The 15,198-nt window shown below is 41.5% G+C and overlaps 1 long non-coding RNA gene across 1 annotated transcript in view; it reads left to right on the plus strand.

Moving 5' to 3' along the window:
* The window catches only part of LOC132507774 (uncharacterized), an 87,037-nt gene extending 75,956 nt beyond the window's left edge, over nt 1–11,081 (plus strand). Inside the window, exon 3 of the long non-coding RNA XR_009536304.1 lies at nt 10,947–11,081. This is a non-coding gene — a long non-coding RNA (uncharacterized LOC132507774). The remainder of the gene's footprint in view (nt 1–10,946) is intronic.
* Nucleotides 11,082–15,198: the final 4,117 nt, after the last annotated feature.

A 15,198-nucleotide genomic window follows, 5' to 3' on the forward strand; every position in this document is an offset into this window, starting at 1 on the left:
GCTCTAGGTGCGCGGCTTCAGTAGTTGTGGCACGCGGGCTCAGTAATTGTGGCTCGCGGGCTTAGTTGCTCTGCGGCACGTGGGATCTCCCCGGACCAGGGCTCGAACCCATGTCCCCTGCATTGGCAGGTGGATTCCCAACCACTGTGCCACCAGGGAAGTCCCACATTTAGTCATCTTGTCTCCTCAGGCTCTCCTTGACTGACAGTTTCTTGGATGTTCCTTGTTTTTGATGAGTACTGGTCATGTATTTTGTAGAATGTCCTTTAACTGGAATTTGTCTGAGAGTTTCCTCATGATTAGATTGGGGTGATGGGCTTTTGAGAGGAAGACCACAGAGGAAAAGTGCCATTTTCCTCACACTGTACCAAGGGTACATACCATCAACATGACTTACCACGGCTGGTGTTGCCTCGATCACCTGGCTGAGACAGTGTTTGTCAGCTTTCTCCACCACAGTTACTTTTTTCTTCCCCCTTTTCCTTATTGTACTTTTAAGCACAGCCCACGCTTAAGGAGTGGGATGCTACCCTCTAATTCCTTGAGGGCAGAGTATCTACACAAAGTATTTGGAATTCTTCTGCACTGAAGAATTGTCTATTCTCCCCCATTTATTTATTTATTGAACCATTTATTCATAACAGGATGGACCCGTGATACTTACTTTATACTTTAGGTTATAATCCAGTAGCATCTAATGTCTTGCTTGAAGTGTTCCAGCTCTGGCCACTGGGAGTCGGGAATTCTTTCATTTGGCTCCTGCATCCCTTTGATAGACGCCTCTCCATCACTGTGACTTTATTTTTTTAACACTTCCTAACTTTCCAGCATTACAAGGCTCATCTTGTATATTTCACGACCCAGTCTTAGAATCATCTGTTTCTCTAAGGAATCCTGGTTCCTTTTATTGGAGAATGATATTAGCAACCATGATCTGGGTGGTAGGTATGCTTGTTGCCAGAAATTGGTATTGCCAGTTTTTTTGGACTTTAACCACTTAATGGGTGTGAGTAGTCTCTTATTGTTGGTTGAATTTGTGATTCCCTGAAGTCAAATGATGTGCATCTTTCCACATATTTATCTGCCTTCTATATATCTTCTTCGGTGAGGCATCTGTTCAGATTTTTTTGTCCATGTTTTAAAATTGTGGTAAAATATACATAACAGGAAATTTACCTTTAAACCATTTTAAGTGTACGTTCATATTCATGTGCAAACATCACCAAGATCTATCTCCAAAACACTTTTCATCTTCTGAAACTAAAACTCTGTACCCATTTAACAATAATTTCCAGTTCCCTCCTTCCCATAGCCTCTGGCACCACCAATCTACTTTCTGTCTCTATGAATTTGACTATTTTAGCTGTCCTCTTGCGTCTAGCTTATTTCACTTAGCATAATGTCTTTAAGGTTCATCCATATTGTAATATGTCTCATAATTTCCTCCCTCTTTAAGGCTGAATAATATTCCATTGTATGTATGTGTCTCAGTTCATTTATCCATCCATCTATCAATAGAAATTTGGTTTGCTTCCACTTTTGGTGATTAAAAATAATACTGCTATGAACATGGGGGCATAAATATCTCTTCAAGTCTTTGCTTTCAATTCTTTGGGGCTTGCTGAAGTGGAATTGCTGGATCATAGTATGGTAATTCTATGTTTAATTTTTTGAGGAAACATCCTGTTTTCTGTAGTGGCTGTACCATTTTACATGCCCACCAGCTATGCACAAGGGTTCCAATTTTTCCACATCCTTACCAATACTTGTTATTTTCTATTTTGTTAACAGTAACCATTCTAATGAGTGTGAGGTGGTATGTCATTGTGATTTTGATTTGCATTTCCCTAATGATTAGTCCTTGTTGGCCATTTGTATGCCTTCTTTGTAGAAATGTCATCTCAAGTACTTTGCCCATCTTTTAATTGGGTTGTTTGTTTCTTAGATACTGAGTTGTTTGTCCGTTCTACAATTAAGTTGTTGCTTTTATATTGTTGAGGTTTAAGAGTTTTTGGAATGCTTTGGATACAAGCCCTTTACTAGGTATGTGCTTTCTAAGTATTTTCTTCCTTCTGTGGCTTGACTTTTCAACATCTTAACAGTATCTTCCACAGAGCAGAAGCAAATGTAAATTCTCTCCTATGTTTTCTTCTAAAAGTTTTATAGTTTTGCATTTACATGTAGTTCTTTGGTCCATTTTGGGTTTATTTTTTGTGAAAAATGTAAGGCACGTGTCTAGGTTACTATAATTATTATTTGCATATGGACACCCAATTTTTCCAGCACCATTTATTAAAACGGCCTTTCTTTCTCCATTGAATTGCCCTTGCTCCTTTGACAAAGACCAAATACTGTATTTGTGTTGGTTCATTTCTGGACTTTATTCTGTTCTATTGATTGATGTGTCTGTTCTTTCACCAATACTGTGCTGTTTGATTACTGTAGCTTTTATAGTTTGCCTTGAAATTAGATATTGTTAGTGCTCCAACTTTGTTCTTTTTCTTCAGTATTGTGGTGACTATTCTTGATCTTGTGCTTTTCCATATAAACTTGAGAATTATTTTGTTGAGATATAAAAAATACCTTCCTGGGATTTTCATTAGGTTGCAATGATTCATAGAATAAGTTGTAAAGAATTGATTTCTTAGTAATATTGGGTCTGTCAATTTGAGAACATGGAATATATCTCCATTTATTTAGATCTTCTTTGATTTCTTTCATCAGAGTTTTGTAGTTTTCCACATACAGGTCCTATACTTATTTTATTAGTTTTATACCTAATTATTTCATTTTGGGGGTGCTACTGTAAAAGATACTAATTTTCAATTTTTAATTCCAATTGTTCAATGTTGGTATAAAGGAAAATGCTTCACTTTTTATATTAATCTTGCTATAATCACTTATTATTTCCAGAAAATTTTTGGCTATTCTTTAGAATTTTTGATATAGGAAATGTGTCATCTGTGAACAAAGAAAATTTTATTTCTTTCTTTCCAATCTGTATAACTTCTGTTTCCTTCTTAGGGTCTTCTGTGTGTGTGTGTATGTGTGTGTGTGTGTGTGTGTGTGTGTGTGTGTGTGTGTGCATCTTATTCCACTGTTAAGACTTCTAATGTGATGTTGAAAAGAGGATATCCTTGCCTTGTTCCTGATTTTAGAGGGAAAGCACCTCGTTTCACTCCATTAAGTTTGGTGTTAACTGTGTGTGTTTTATAGATTTTTTTTTTAATCAAGATGGGGAAGTTGTCCCTTCTTTCTAGTTTGCTGAGAGCTTTTATCAGGAATGGGTATTGTCAAAAGCTTTTCCTGCATAAATTGATTTGATCGTATGAGTTTTCATTTTTTTAGCCTGTTCATATGGTGATTTGCATCGATTGTTTTTGAAATGTAAAACCAGCCTTGTATATCTAGAATAAATTCCACTTGGTCATGGTGTATAGTTCTGTTTATACATTCTTGAATTTGATTTGGTAATATTTTGTTGAAGATTTTTACATTGATGTTCATGAAAGATGTTGATCTACAACTTTCTTTATAATTCTTTGAATTGGGTATTAGGGTAATGTTGGTTTCAGAGAATGAGTTAGAAAGTATTCTCTCTGATTCTATTTTCTGGACGAGATTATGGAGAATTGGTTTCATTTCTTTCTTAAATGTTTGTAGAGTTTACCAGTGAAACCATCTGACCTTGGTGTCATCTTTTATGGAAGGTTATTAATTATTGATTAAAATTCTCTAATAGATATAAACCTATTCAGATTATCCATTTCTCTTTGTATGAGTTTTAGTAGTTTATATCTTTTTAAATAAATTGACCTATTTCATCAGTCATCAAAGAGAATTATTCATAGTATTCCTTTTTATCCTTTAATGCGCATGAGAGCAGTAGTGATGGCATCATTTCTGATACTGTAATATGTGTTTTCTCTCTCTCTCTCTCTCTTTTTTTCTTGATTAGCCAGGCTAGAGGTTTATCAGTTTTTAGAATCTTTTCAAAGAACCAGCTATTTCTATTGTTTTTTTTTTTTTTTGCTTTCAAGTTCTTCAGTTTCTGTTCCTAATATTATTACTTCTTTTCTTCTGCTTTAAGCTTAAACAGCTCTTCTTTTTCTAATTTTATTGATTTTAGATCTTTCTTCTTTTTTAATATACGCATATATTGCTATAAATTCATCTTACAGTACTGCTTTTACTACATCAAATGATTTTTGATTAGTGTTACTTTCAATTTAATTTAGTTTGAAATATTTTTAAGTGTCTCTTAAGATTAGGGGAGCACTTAAGGTGAGGGCATTCTGAATCAAGGACACAGCCTACCAAGGAGGAGTGAGGAAATATGCCAAGTTCATAGGATGAAGATGAATTTTGTATTATAGGTACAGAATATGAAGTGGTGTCCAACCAGAGGCAAGATACGAGGTAAGAAGTCAGATCCTGAGTGCCCTCACGTGCCATGTGCTAGAGTTCAGCTTGTATCTTGGAAGTAATGGAGTAGAAAGCATTCTACCTATTAGTTTTGAATCTAGACACTGTACTTCAATCAGAATGCTATGAATTTTTGCTACCCAGCATCTAATCAGTGTGGCTTACAAGAGCTAGTCTTCACAGTACCCTCATGTCAGGGAAATGTGGAATGCTCGTCCCTCTCATGCTACTGAAGCCTAAACAAAGGAATTAAGAGGAGTCGATTCCTTATGCCCCATATTACACTAGTTCACCCAGCTGTACCCTCTCAGAGTACCCCAGAACTTCTTTTTATATAACACGCATCATAATATTAAACAAATAAATACAATTGCAAGTTAACATCTGCCTCTCCCCTCCGAAGGTTGGGATGAGGGTGCAGTGGATTTCATGACCTTTCATCCCTAGCATTTACAAGGACTGGGCAAAATTCTCACTGCCTGTATTAAATCCATTCCTGCTCAGAATACCTGGAGGGATTTCTCTTTTCCTTAGACAAACCACAACTCTTTTCGTATTTGGTACAGGGATGGATCCAAGAAACAGGACATTTGATGTGGGTTAGATCTGAAAATAGTAATGGTCTCATCTCTGGTGGAAAACTGAATGTTGGAAGTGCTTGGCAAATGTTGGCTGTTTGACAAGGCATTGCAAGACGCACTCAGGGGACCATTAGGTGGTTTCTAAGCAAGAATAAAAGGGAATAGAGGGAGTCCAGAAATGTGGGACCTTGAGGATCAGAAAAGCTGACTGATTCTAGACTCCAGATGGTAGAAAATAAGAATTAGAAAGCCTTTTGTCTAAATAAACAAGCAAACAAACCTTGCAACAAAGATCAGATTAAAAATGTGGTCTTCCGGGCTTCCCTGGTGGCGCAGTGGTTGAGAGTCCGCCTGCCGATGCAGGGGACGCGGGTTCGTGCCCCGGTCTGGGAAGATCCCACATGCCGCGGAGCGGCTGGGCCCGTGAGCCATGGCCGCTGAGCCTGCGCGTCCGGAGCCTGTGCTCCACAACAGGAGAGGCCACAACAGTGGGAGGCCCGCGTACTGCAAAAAAAAAAAAAAAAAAAAAAGTGGTCTTCCCACTTAACCTTGACAGCCTCATGTACTATGAAGTTGAGAGAGAAGGGCATAGGGATGGGGAAGCAAAGAAATAAAGTAGATTTGAAAAATATATCCAGGAAAGATGTTTGAGTATCATTACTGGCTCTTCGAACTGACTGGAAGCAAAAACATCAGATGTCTACTAAGGTTTGGGGAGGATTGTATTACCAAGGAACCCGTAATTTCAGACTAAAAAGATCCTTGATGATTTAATACTTAAAACAACACTTTGTCCTCCAACCTTCCGTAAGGAAAGATCAGCCTCCAGAAACTCACAGTTCCCAAGAAGAGCTTCTCCCCAACACACATCAGAAGTGGTCATGGAAGAGAATGAGCAAAGAAAAATCTCCCTAGGGGGTAAAGCCTGCACCACTGGGAAAAGTGGACATCATGATTCTGCCCAAAGAGCAGAACAGAAGTCTAGGGAGCCTCCCCCTGTCCTAAAACAAGGAGGCTCACAGTGTCTGCACTACAGGATTCCCACATTGTTATTAATCCGTGACTATTATGTGCCTTCTTTTGTGAATGTGAGACTTTACTGTGGAATTTCTGTTGCTGCTCCACCGTCGTACATCAGGAGAAAGAGATAATTTGTAATTTTAGTTTATAAGTCCCAAGATTCCTAATATCCTTTGTGGTCCTCAACACCCTTTCTCTCTTTCCCACTGGCAGGTTAGAGGTTAATACCAGGGTGATCTTGAGAACCATGTGCTTAAAAATGGCAGTATGTCCATCAGCCTGGGCCCCTGAATGACCATGTCGAGCAAAGCCCTCTGTTAACCCACATTGCATGATGATATCATAGGGAAATGCATGTTTAATGTGTCAGTATGCTAAGAGTATGGATTTGTTTGTTATAGCATCTGGAGTTAATTACCCTGACTAGTATATTGAGTGACTATTTTAAGCCACACAATAGCTCAGAAAAAAAACAGGTCCAGAGCCCGGGTCTCCGGATCCCTAGTCCAGTAAGTTTTCTACTTTTGGAATATGTCTTGTGCTGACTCTAGAATGACAAGTCACTCCCCGAGGCCCTGCCTTTATTCACTAGAATAATGACACGGTCCCATTGTTTTTCCGCTGGCCCAGCTTGTCCAGGTTAGCAAGTGTGATGGAGGCATCGTCTGCTGACCCAGTTTCTCTCCCTCTACTGTGTTGAAGGAGTTTATGAAGGTCTGTAACTACACAATCACCCTCCTCCTTTATGAGCTCAGACAACATTTCCCCCCTTTTATTACATTTACTGTCCTTGCTTGCCGAGGCACTTTTATGACTGTGGGAACGATTGCCTCGCTCTTGAGAAACTCAGGAATATCCCTCAGTGCTTCATATAACTTGTCACAATATTTTTAACAACAATTCTTCTTGTGTTTTTCTGTGACAGCCTCTCGCCAGCCTCTCCCCTGACAACACTGTGAGGGGCCGGTCTGACAATGGGAGTCATCCTTCTTTGCAGAAGCAGCTATTTTCCAAGGCTCTGCCCACAGCCGGCTTCTCCATTCTTCTAAACCCACTACCCATGGTCTCAGGCTTGAGGTTAGAGTTTGAAGGTTTGGGGTTTTCTTTGCATGGGTAGAGAAAAGAAACAGACCATCCTGAAATTAGAGGCTCAGAGGAGCAAGGGCCAATGTACAGCCTTAGACAAAGGTTACTAGCAACAACATTAAGAGCAAAAATTTGTTTACAAAGCCGTTTCATATGTAATCCATTTGGTACAGCAGTTTGGCTGGGGGGACATTACAATTTAGTACATGGTCTTCGAGATTCAGGTGCTTTTGGCCATCCTGGGAAGATTCTGCCACCCCCATCATCACCCCATTTTATTCAATATATGGATGTCTTTGTCTATCCTTTGTTCTCCCATAATATCCTAAGCTTATCTCTCCTGCAATATTTATCTGTTTTGAGAACAAAACAGCCATTCATCTCTCTGAATCCCGGACACTTTAACTGGTGCCCAGCACACAGTGAGCGATCAATATTCATTAAGCCAACATTGATTGAGCACCTACTCTATGCCAGCACATGTCCTAGGCTCTGGTGATACAAGGGTGACCGATAACATACAAAACACCTGATCTCAGGTTTAATTCAGTCGGGGAGAGAGATAGGAAAAATGATTAAAAAAAAAAAAAAGAGAATGTTTGGGAGCGAGAGCTGCCAGGGAGACAGTAAAATGCTCATGGTCAAGAGGTGATTGGGCTGGAGGGGAAACTAGGTGGTCAAGGGGCCTCTTGGAGGGAAGACATGTGAACCGAAACATGAATGAAGAGACAGAGGAGCCAGGAAAAATCTGGGTGAAGAAAAGTCCAGGCAGAGGGCACAGCCAAGTCCTTGCTGTGTTAGAGGAACAGAAGGACAAGAGCGTTGCCAGGTGGGAAGAGTGAAGGGCAGAGCCCCAGCAGGTGAGGCTAGATGGGCAGCCGGGAGGGGCCCGGGTGGGGATGGTGGATTCACTCTGACAGCAACAGGAATTACTGGAGGGTCCAAGCAGGGGGCATCATGATTTACTCCATATTTTTGGAAAGATCCCTCCAGACTGCTGGGCAGGGGACAGATGGCAGTCTGAGTGGCTGTAGGGACCTTAGGGAGGAGTTGGCTGCTCCCAGTAGGGGCTGAGGTTTGGACAAAGGCATACGGTGGGGCTGGATGTACTTTCAAAGGTAGCGCTGAAAGGAGCACAGTTTACCCGTCGAGGCGGAGATAATCCAACCCGTAAATACAGTGTGACATTTTTAAAGCATCTGCTACGTACAAAGTGCTTTCCATTTGTTATCTCATCCCTGCATTCATAAAACATGTATGGGCCTATCCCATAGGCCAGGAACTACGAAGTAGAAAGTATCTTTGTTTCTATACTTGGGAAACTCGATGACAGGAAGATAAAGCCAAGGTCTCAGACGGGGGACAGGATACAAGTCTAACTCCAATGTCTGTGCCACTTCTATTACACTCAACTGTGTTCCCTCCCACGGTTTTCAGGGAGGGCAAGATTTCCCAGGGCTTTATCTCTTCTTCAAAGTACCGGAACTACGAAAAATAATCACATCTGACATTTCTTGAACACTTACTATGTCCTGGGCACTGTGCCCAGAGAATGATGGACATTATCTCATTTAACTCTTTATAACCCTGTGAGGTAGAGGATGGGACTGAGGCTCAGGGAGCTGATTAGCCCAAATTATATGAATAATATAGAATGTTTGCAAGAATCAGTAAGTAGTAGAGCCAGGCTTTAAGACCCAGCTCTTTTGGACTCTTTACCACCATGGTTTTCTGTCTCCAGTAATACACAAAGAACGTCTGCATTGTTCTTCACAGTTCACAGAGCTCCTTCTGAAGTCACATCAGCTCCTGTAGGATTTGGACTGTGGGCCAGTGCAGGCTTAGGCAACCGAATGGCCCGACACACAAGGAGGCGCCATGCAGATGTGATGTCCGCTGAGACCCTCTCCGGTTCAGCCACCTTGTTTTCCGGAAAGAAAGCGGCAGCACGGCATTTCCCATGTGGGTCAACTCCCAATAAGCACATCAAAGCCCTGAAAATGTATCCCAGACATCTTTTCAGACTGACATAGGAGAACCACCCCCAAAATGTTATTGAAAACGTTGCCAATAAAAATGATGAACCACTTTTGCAAGTGACCCAAGACTAAAACTTTTTTTCTTCTTTGCCTCGAAAGGCATCCCCTTCATCTGTCTTAAATTGTAATCAGATACAACCTTGATAGAATGAAAGCAGAGGTCACACCGAACAAACTGGCACTTTACGTGCTCTGAAAAAGGCTCCTTTGTAACAGGGAAATTATAGCATTTCTATAGAGGGATTTTTCTTAAAAGGACAGGCTGCTTTGTTCAAATGGTGCTGATTTCAGCGCTCTGAGGAGAGGGCGCTTTCAGACTGTCGGCCTGCTGAAATGTGTGGGGTTCCTTTTTTTTGTAGAAACCTGCATATATTACAGGGAATATATTCAAATAGAAATTGTAAACCGTTTCTAAGCAATATTTTGCTCGTCCAGAGACATCAGACAAAATGCAAAATGGTCCCCACTTTACATCTTGCTTATCTATAGTATCAGATGTCGTATGAGCAGAGGTAGAATATGGTTCCTGGATCTCTGTGGGACCTGAGTTATACATTTTGTCCACACACATGCTGCTTCTCTTGGGAGGGGAGCTGACATTTGCAAGCAGTGGTATTCCAGATCACAGAATTTGACTTGCATTTAAAAGGGAAAACAGCAACAAAACAAAACTCTTGAGTTTAGGTAACGTACAAGAAGAAAGGAAATATAACTTGGACCCACGGCACCCTGCAATCTGAGGGAGCGAGGCCAAACTTTGGGAAATCATATTGCAAAGCAGAGTGTGAAAGTCTGAAATGTGTTTGAACTAAAAAACAGGGTTTTGTGTCAATTGAAATGCCAGACATGTCATGTCTCAACATGTAACGTTATCAGAAATTAAGCAAAGTGTTTCATTTTCCCGGTGTCAATTTTAACACTTAACAATATTTTTGGCATTGTAATTACTGTTTTCATTCCATTAGGTCTTCTGTGAGTAGGAATGTTTTGTCTGCAACTCTAATAATCATTTATACTTTGTATGAGCAGATGTATTGCTTCATTAAATCTGATTGTTTATAGCTAATCATAAAAGTTTTACCAAGCCTACTAAACCCCATATTTGGGTTTTAAGTGTTTGTTTCTCACCCCGTTAATTATGTCATGAATGAAATCAGTATTGTCATTTTTCATGAAACAGCTATATTTGTGTTGGGGTGAAATGAGACTTCTAAATTTCATTTCCTAGGTAATGAAAAGAAGGAATTCCAGGGTGATATTCTTTAATTTCATGCACAATGAGTGCTTTTTAATCTAAGTCTGGGCAGGAAGGGGCTGCCTTTCCCCTGGCATCATGAGGCCATTGTATTATTTCCCAAGAAATAAGGTATAGGTTTCATTAATAGGAAAGCTATGAATGTCTTGTGTGGTCTAGACCATAAGTTAGTAGAAAAGGATCAGTCCTAGAGGTAGCGGGATGAACTTGATTTTAGATATAGCAGGAGAGACCTGGCCAAGAGAAAGAAGACCCTGTAATGCATCCATTTCACAACCCAGTCTGGACTTGCATGACTTGTAAACTTTCATTATGTGCAGCCACTGAGATTCCAAGGTTTATGCATTACTATCACAGAGCCTAACCCGTTCTTTTTTTTTAATTAAAAAAATTTTTTAATTAAAAATTTTTTATTGAAGTATAGTTGATTTATAATACAATGTGTTAGTTTCAGGTGTACACAAAGTGATACAGTTATATATATGTGTGTATATATATATATATAATGATATTTATATATTGTTATATATTCTTTTTCAGATTCTTTTCCATTATAGGTTATTACAAGATATTGAATATAGTTCCCTGTGCTATACAGTAAGTTCTTGTTATTTATCTATTTTGTATATAGTAGTGTGTATCTGTTAATCTCAAACTCCTAATTTATCCCTCCCCCGCCCCTTTTCCCTTTGGTAACTATAGTTTATTTTCTAAGTCTGTGAGCCTATTTCTGGTTTGTAAATAAGTTCATTTGTATCACTTTTTTTAGATTCCACATATAAGTGATATCATATGATATTTGTCTGACTTACTTCACTTAATATGATAATCTCTAGCTCCATCCATGTTGCTGCAAATGGCATTATTTCATTCCTTTTTGTGGTGAGTAATATTCCATTGTATAGATGTACCACACCTTCTTTATCCATTCATCTGTCGATGGACATTTAAGTTGCTTCCATGTCTTGGCTATTGTCAATAGTGCTGTTATGAACACAGGGGTGCATGTATCTTTTTGAACTAGAGTTTTCTCCGGAATATGCCCAGGTGGGGTTGCTGGATCATATGGGAGCTCTATTTTTAGTTTTTGTTTGTTTGTTTGTTTGTTTTTTGCGGTACGCGGGCCTCTCACTGTTGTGGCCTCTCCCGTTGCGGAGCACAGGCTCCTGACGCGCAGGCTCAGCGGCCGTGGCTCACGGACGCAGCCGCTCCGCGGCATGTGGGATCCTCCCGGACCGGGGCATGAACCCGTGTCCCCTGCATCAGCAGGCGGACTCTCAACCACTGCGCCACCAGGGAAGCCCCTATTTTTAGTTTTTTGATGAACCTCCATACTGTGCTCTACAGCAGCTGCACACATTTACATTCCCACCAACAGTGTAGGAGGGTTCCCTTTTCTCCACACCGTCTCCAGCATTTATTACTTGTAGACTGTTTGATGATCGCCATTCTGACCGGTGTGAGGTCATACCTCATTGTAGTTTTGATCTGAGCCTAGCCCATTCTAACCAATAGATACTCACTTCTCAGGCTGTCATGAGGATCGAATGATGTTCACGCAGGGTGCCTAGGGCAGTGCCTAACTTCTTGCCTGTGATCGGTAAACGGTGCGCCTCCCTCACCCAAGCTGCACCCACTGGTTCATCAGCATAGGTGTGAAGAGGCTCACCTCTCACCCCAGTGGCACGTTGTTCCTGCCTCACCTCTCTGAATGTCGTGACAGCCTAGGAATGTTATAGAGCCTACGGAGGCATATGCAAATGCCACTGCCAGATTTATAGAGTTGATAATAGAGCTCTTGGGCTAACAAAGGCAGTGCTGGAGTCAAAGGTTGCAGAGCATTTTGATGCAAATGTATGAAGAGGTGTTTTGTCTCCTAGTCAAGCCTTCCTTGGCTGAGATGATAAACACCTGAGGCAGCCTGGTCCTGTCCTAGGGCTGTTTATCAGTTATGGCATCCAGTGGAGAGACAGCCAGCTGGGTCCTACCAGGCCACTTGCTGGAACTCGGGAAATACCTTGGGGGGAAACAAATTCTTCCCGGAAGGAACTCATCCCATTTGTTCCCTTCTGGACGCTAGGGAAGGGTGCCAGGCTGAAGTCCCTTGTCTGCCCCAAACTAGCTGTGTGCTCTGGGAGTGTTCTGCTCACACGAGGACTTCCTTTCTTCCTCTGATGGCACTGGGTGAATCAGAATAGAGCAGAGCTTTGCACATTTCCTGCAGCAACAGCAGAACCTTATGCAGAAATCCAACACAAAGAGCATAAAAGTAACAGTGTTTAGGTTGAAATAGGAACAAGGGCTGAGAGACACTCCACGGCCACCCCTCCCGGCAGCTCTGCAGCACCCTGCGCTCTGCAGGAGAAGGTTTGAAAACTTCAGGCACAGACCATCTTTCAGGTCCCTCTGAGCTCTGATATTCCGTGACTCTCCAGTTTCTATAATGTGAGACTCCCCCCATAGTGGGACCCCAAGCTGCCTACTTTCATGGTTCTTGCTTCCCAAAGATCAGTTTTTCTCAGATCTAAAGATGGGATTCTTTTCTTTGAAGGGACTGGAAAGATGGTCTTTAACAACTCAAGACCATCTCCTGTTCCTGAGTTCCTACCTCTCTCCCTCTTCCACTCTGGAGAGACAATGAAGATTATAATATGAGCAATCTCCTGTGGTTTTATAGTACTTGTAGTTTACACAAGTCATTGTAAAACCTTTATTTGGTTGAAGAATATGGAAAAGGATGAGAGAAGATCAGGCCACCCCCCTTCCCCTAGAAGAGGGTCCACAGATACAGCTCACAGAATGCCCCGGGGGTCTCTGTGAGGGGTGGGGATGCTGGCCAGGTCCCATCATTAACCTTCCTCTTTGAAGCCCTCTTGACTGCTTCTCTACTTCCTTCTTGCTACCGAAGGTCTGACTTTCCTCTTTCTGGATATTGCTTTCGGTTGCAGTCTCCTTGACTCTCACTTCCAGCTCTGCTCTGGCCACTGGCTCTGGTCTCGATGGCGTTAGTCCTCACTCCTACAGAAAGCAGCCCGAATCTAGTGCCCTGGTCCTCTAGAGAGTAGGAGACCCCTCCCCAAAGTCATTCTGGGCACCATGTATGTTGGATTCTGCTACCTCTTTACAGGCACAGCCTAAGTGCCCTCCCCTACCCGCCCTGCATCTATCCTACTTGGAGCCCTCCCAGCTACGGAGGCTCTGTCCCATCCTTCCTTTCCAGTAAGACATGCAATATCATCTTCACAACTATGACCTTAATTTCTGTGCGGCTTTTCTCATTCTCCACCCCTGAAATAAGCCTTTGAAAGTGTCAGATAACCCCCTCCAATTTCAGCTGTGACACCTGCAGGTGAAGCTCTCACCTGGTTCTGCCTGTTTCTGTCAAGAAGAAAGTAGGAGAAAAGAAGGAAGGGGAGAGGGTAAAAGGGTGGTTTGCCAGTGCCCTTTAGCCTCGAGATGTGGATTTTATTTATTCCTCTTCTCTTGAAAGGAAAATGGAAACTATGAAGAGGACAGATAAAACAATAGGGCCGCTAATATGAGTAGTACAGCTGACCCTTGAACAACACGGGTTTGAACTGTGTGGGTCTATTTATATGAGGATTGTTTTCAGTGGTAAATCCTCTAGTACTAAAGGGTCCGCGGTTGGTTGAATCCGCAGATATGGAACTGCTGGGTACAGCAGGCCAGCTGTAAATTACATGCAAAATTTAGACTGTACAGAGGGTCAGCTACTAATGCCCCACTGTTCAAGGGTCAGCTGTGTATTCTGTGCCAGGAGTTCTTCTAGTCCCACGTTACCTATTTGATCCTCACAGCGCTGTGAGCAGGCAGCCTCGTTGTCCCCGCCTTCTTTTCCCAAAGTAATGTAGCGGATCTAGTGTCGGACGAATATGAATTCCAGTGCAGCTTTGCCACTTTTTGGCTTTTCAACCTTGGAAAAGTCACTTCATTTCTCTGAGCCCCAATCTACCCTACGTGCAATGGAAATGATAATACTTCGTGTCTCACAGGATAATTGCAAGGATTAAAGGAGATTTTCATCTTAATGTTTAGCACAGTACAGGACATAATCAATACATATTGGTACTTTTCTTCATTCATAAACTTACTCAATTCTTGAGCATTACAGAAATTAAGAGACCTTAGTGACAAGGGTAAAATCATAAGTTAAATGGATCTCAAGCCATATGGATCCAATTCATTCGTTCATTCATTCATTCATTCAACAAATGCTTCTGAGCAACAGCTATGGGTCAGGGGCTGTGCTAGGACACAGGGAATACAGTGATGAACAAGACAGGCAAGTCTCTTCTTTTATGGAGCTTATATTCTAGTGAGAAAAGCTGACAATAAACAAACAAATCATGTTAAGTATCTTGAAGTAGATACAATAGGGACAATTTTATGTATCTCCATAAGTCAATACACATAAGTGCATGTTTATACGTTCACACATGGGCACACACATGACACACACATACATATGCACACAGATGACATACGCGCAGGCACCAGTCACATGCAGACTCACAAACTCTCACACATGCTCCTTCACATGTATGTTTTTTTAATGCTTCCTTTTACACCATCTTTACACTGAGCCAGAGGAATCCACTGCTTTCGGGAGGGTTAGGAGACTGAAAGCAGGAACGCTGAGAAGGACTCCATATGGAGCTTTTGATTTCCAAAATAGTCACCCCAAACATAAAGAGACTGGAGATGTCGGGCAAGGCAAGTTCCCACCTGAGAAGGGGAGGAAGTGGACTACTCTTCATAGCAGGAGGAAGCA

This window comes from Lagenorhynchus albirostris, chromosome 17, assembly GCF_949774975.1.
Source record: "Lagenorhynchus albirostris chromosome 17, mLagAlb1.1, whole genome shotgun sequence".
Taxonomy (NCBI): domain Eukaryota; kingdom Metazoa; phylum Chordata; class Mammalia; order Artiodactyla; family Delphinidae; genus Lagenorhynchus; species Lagenorhynchus albirostris.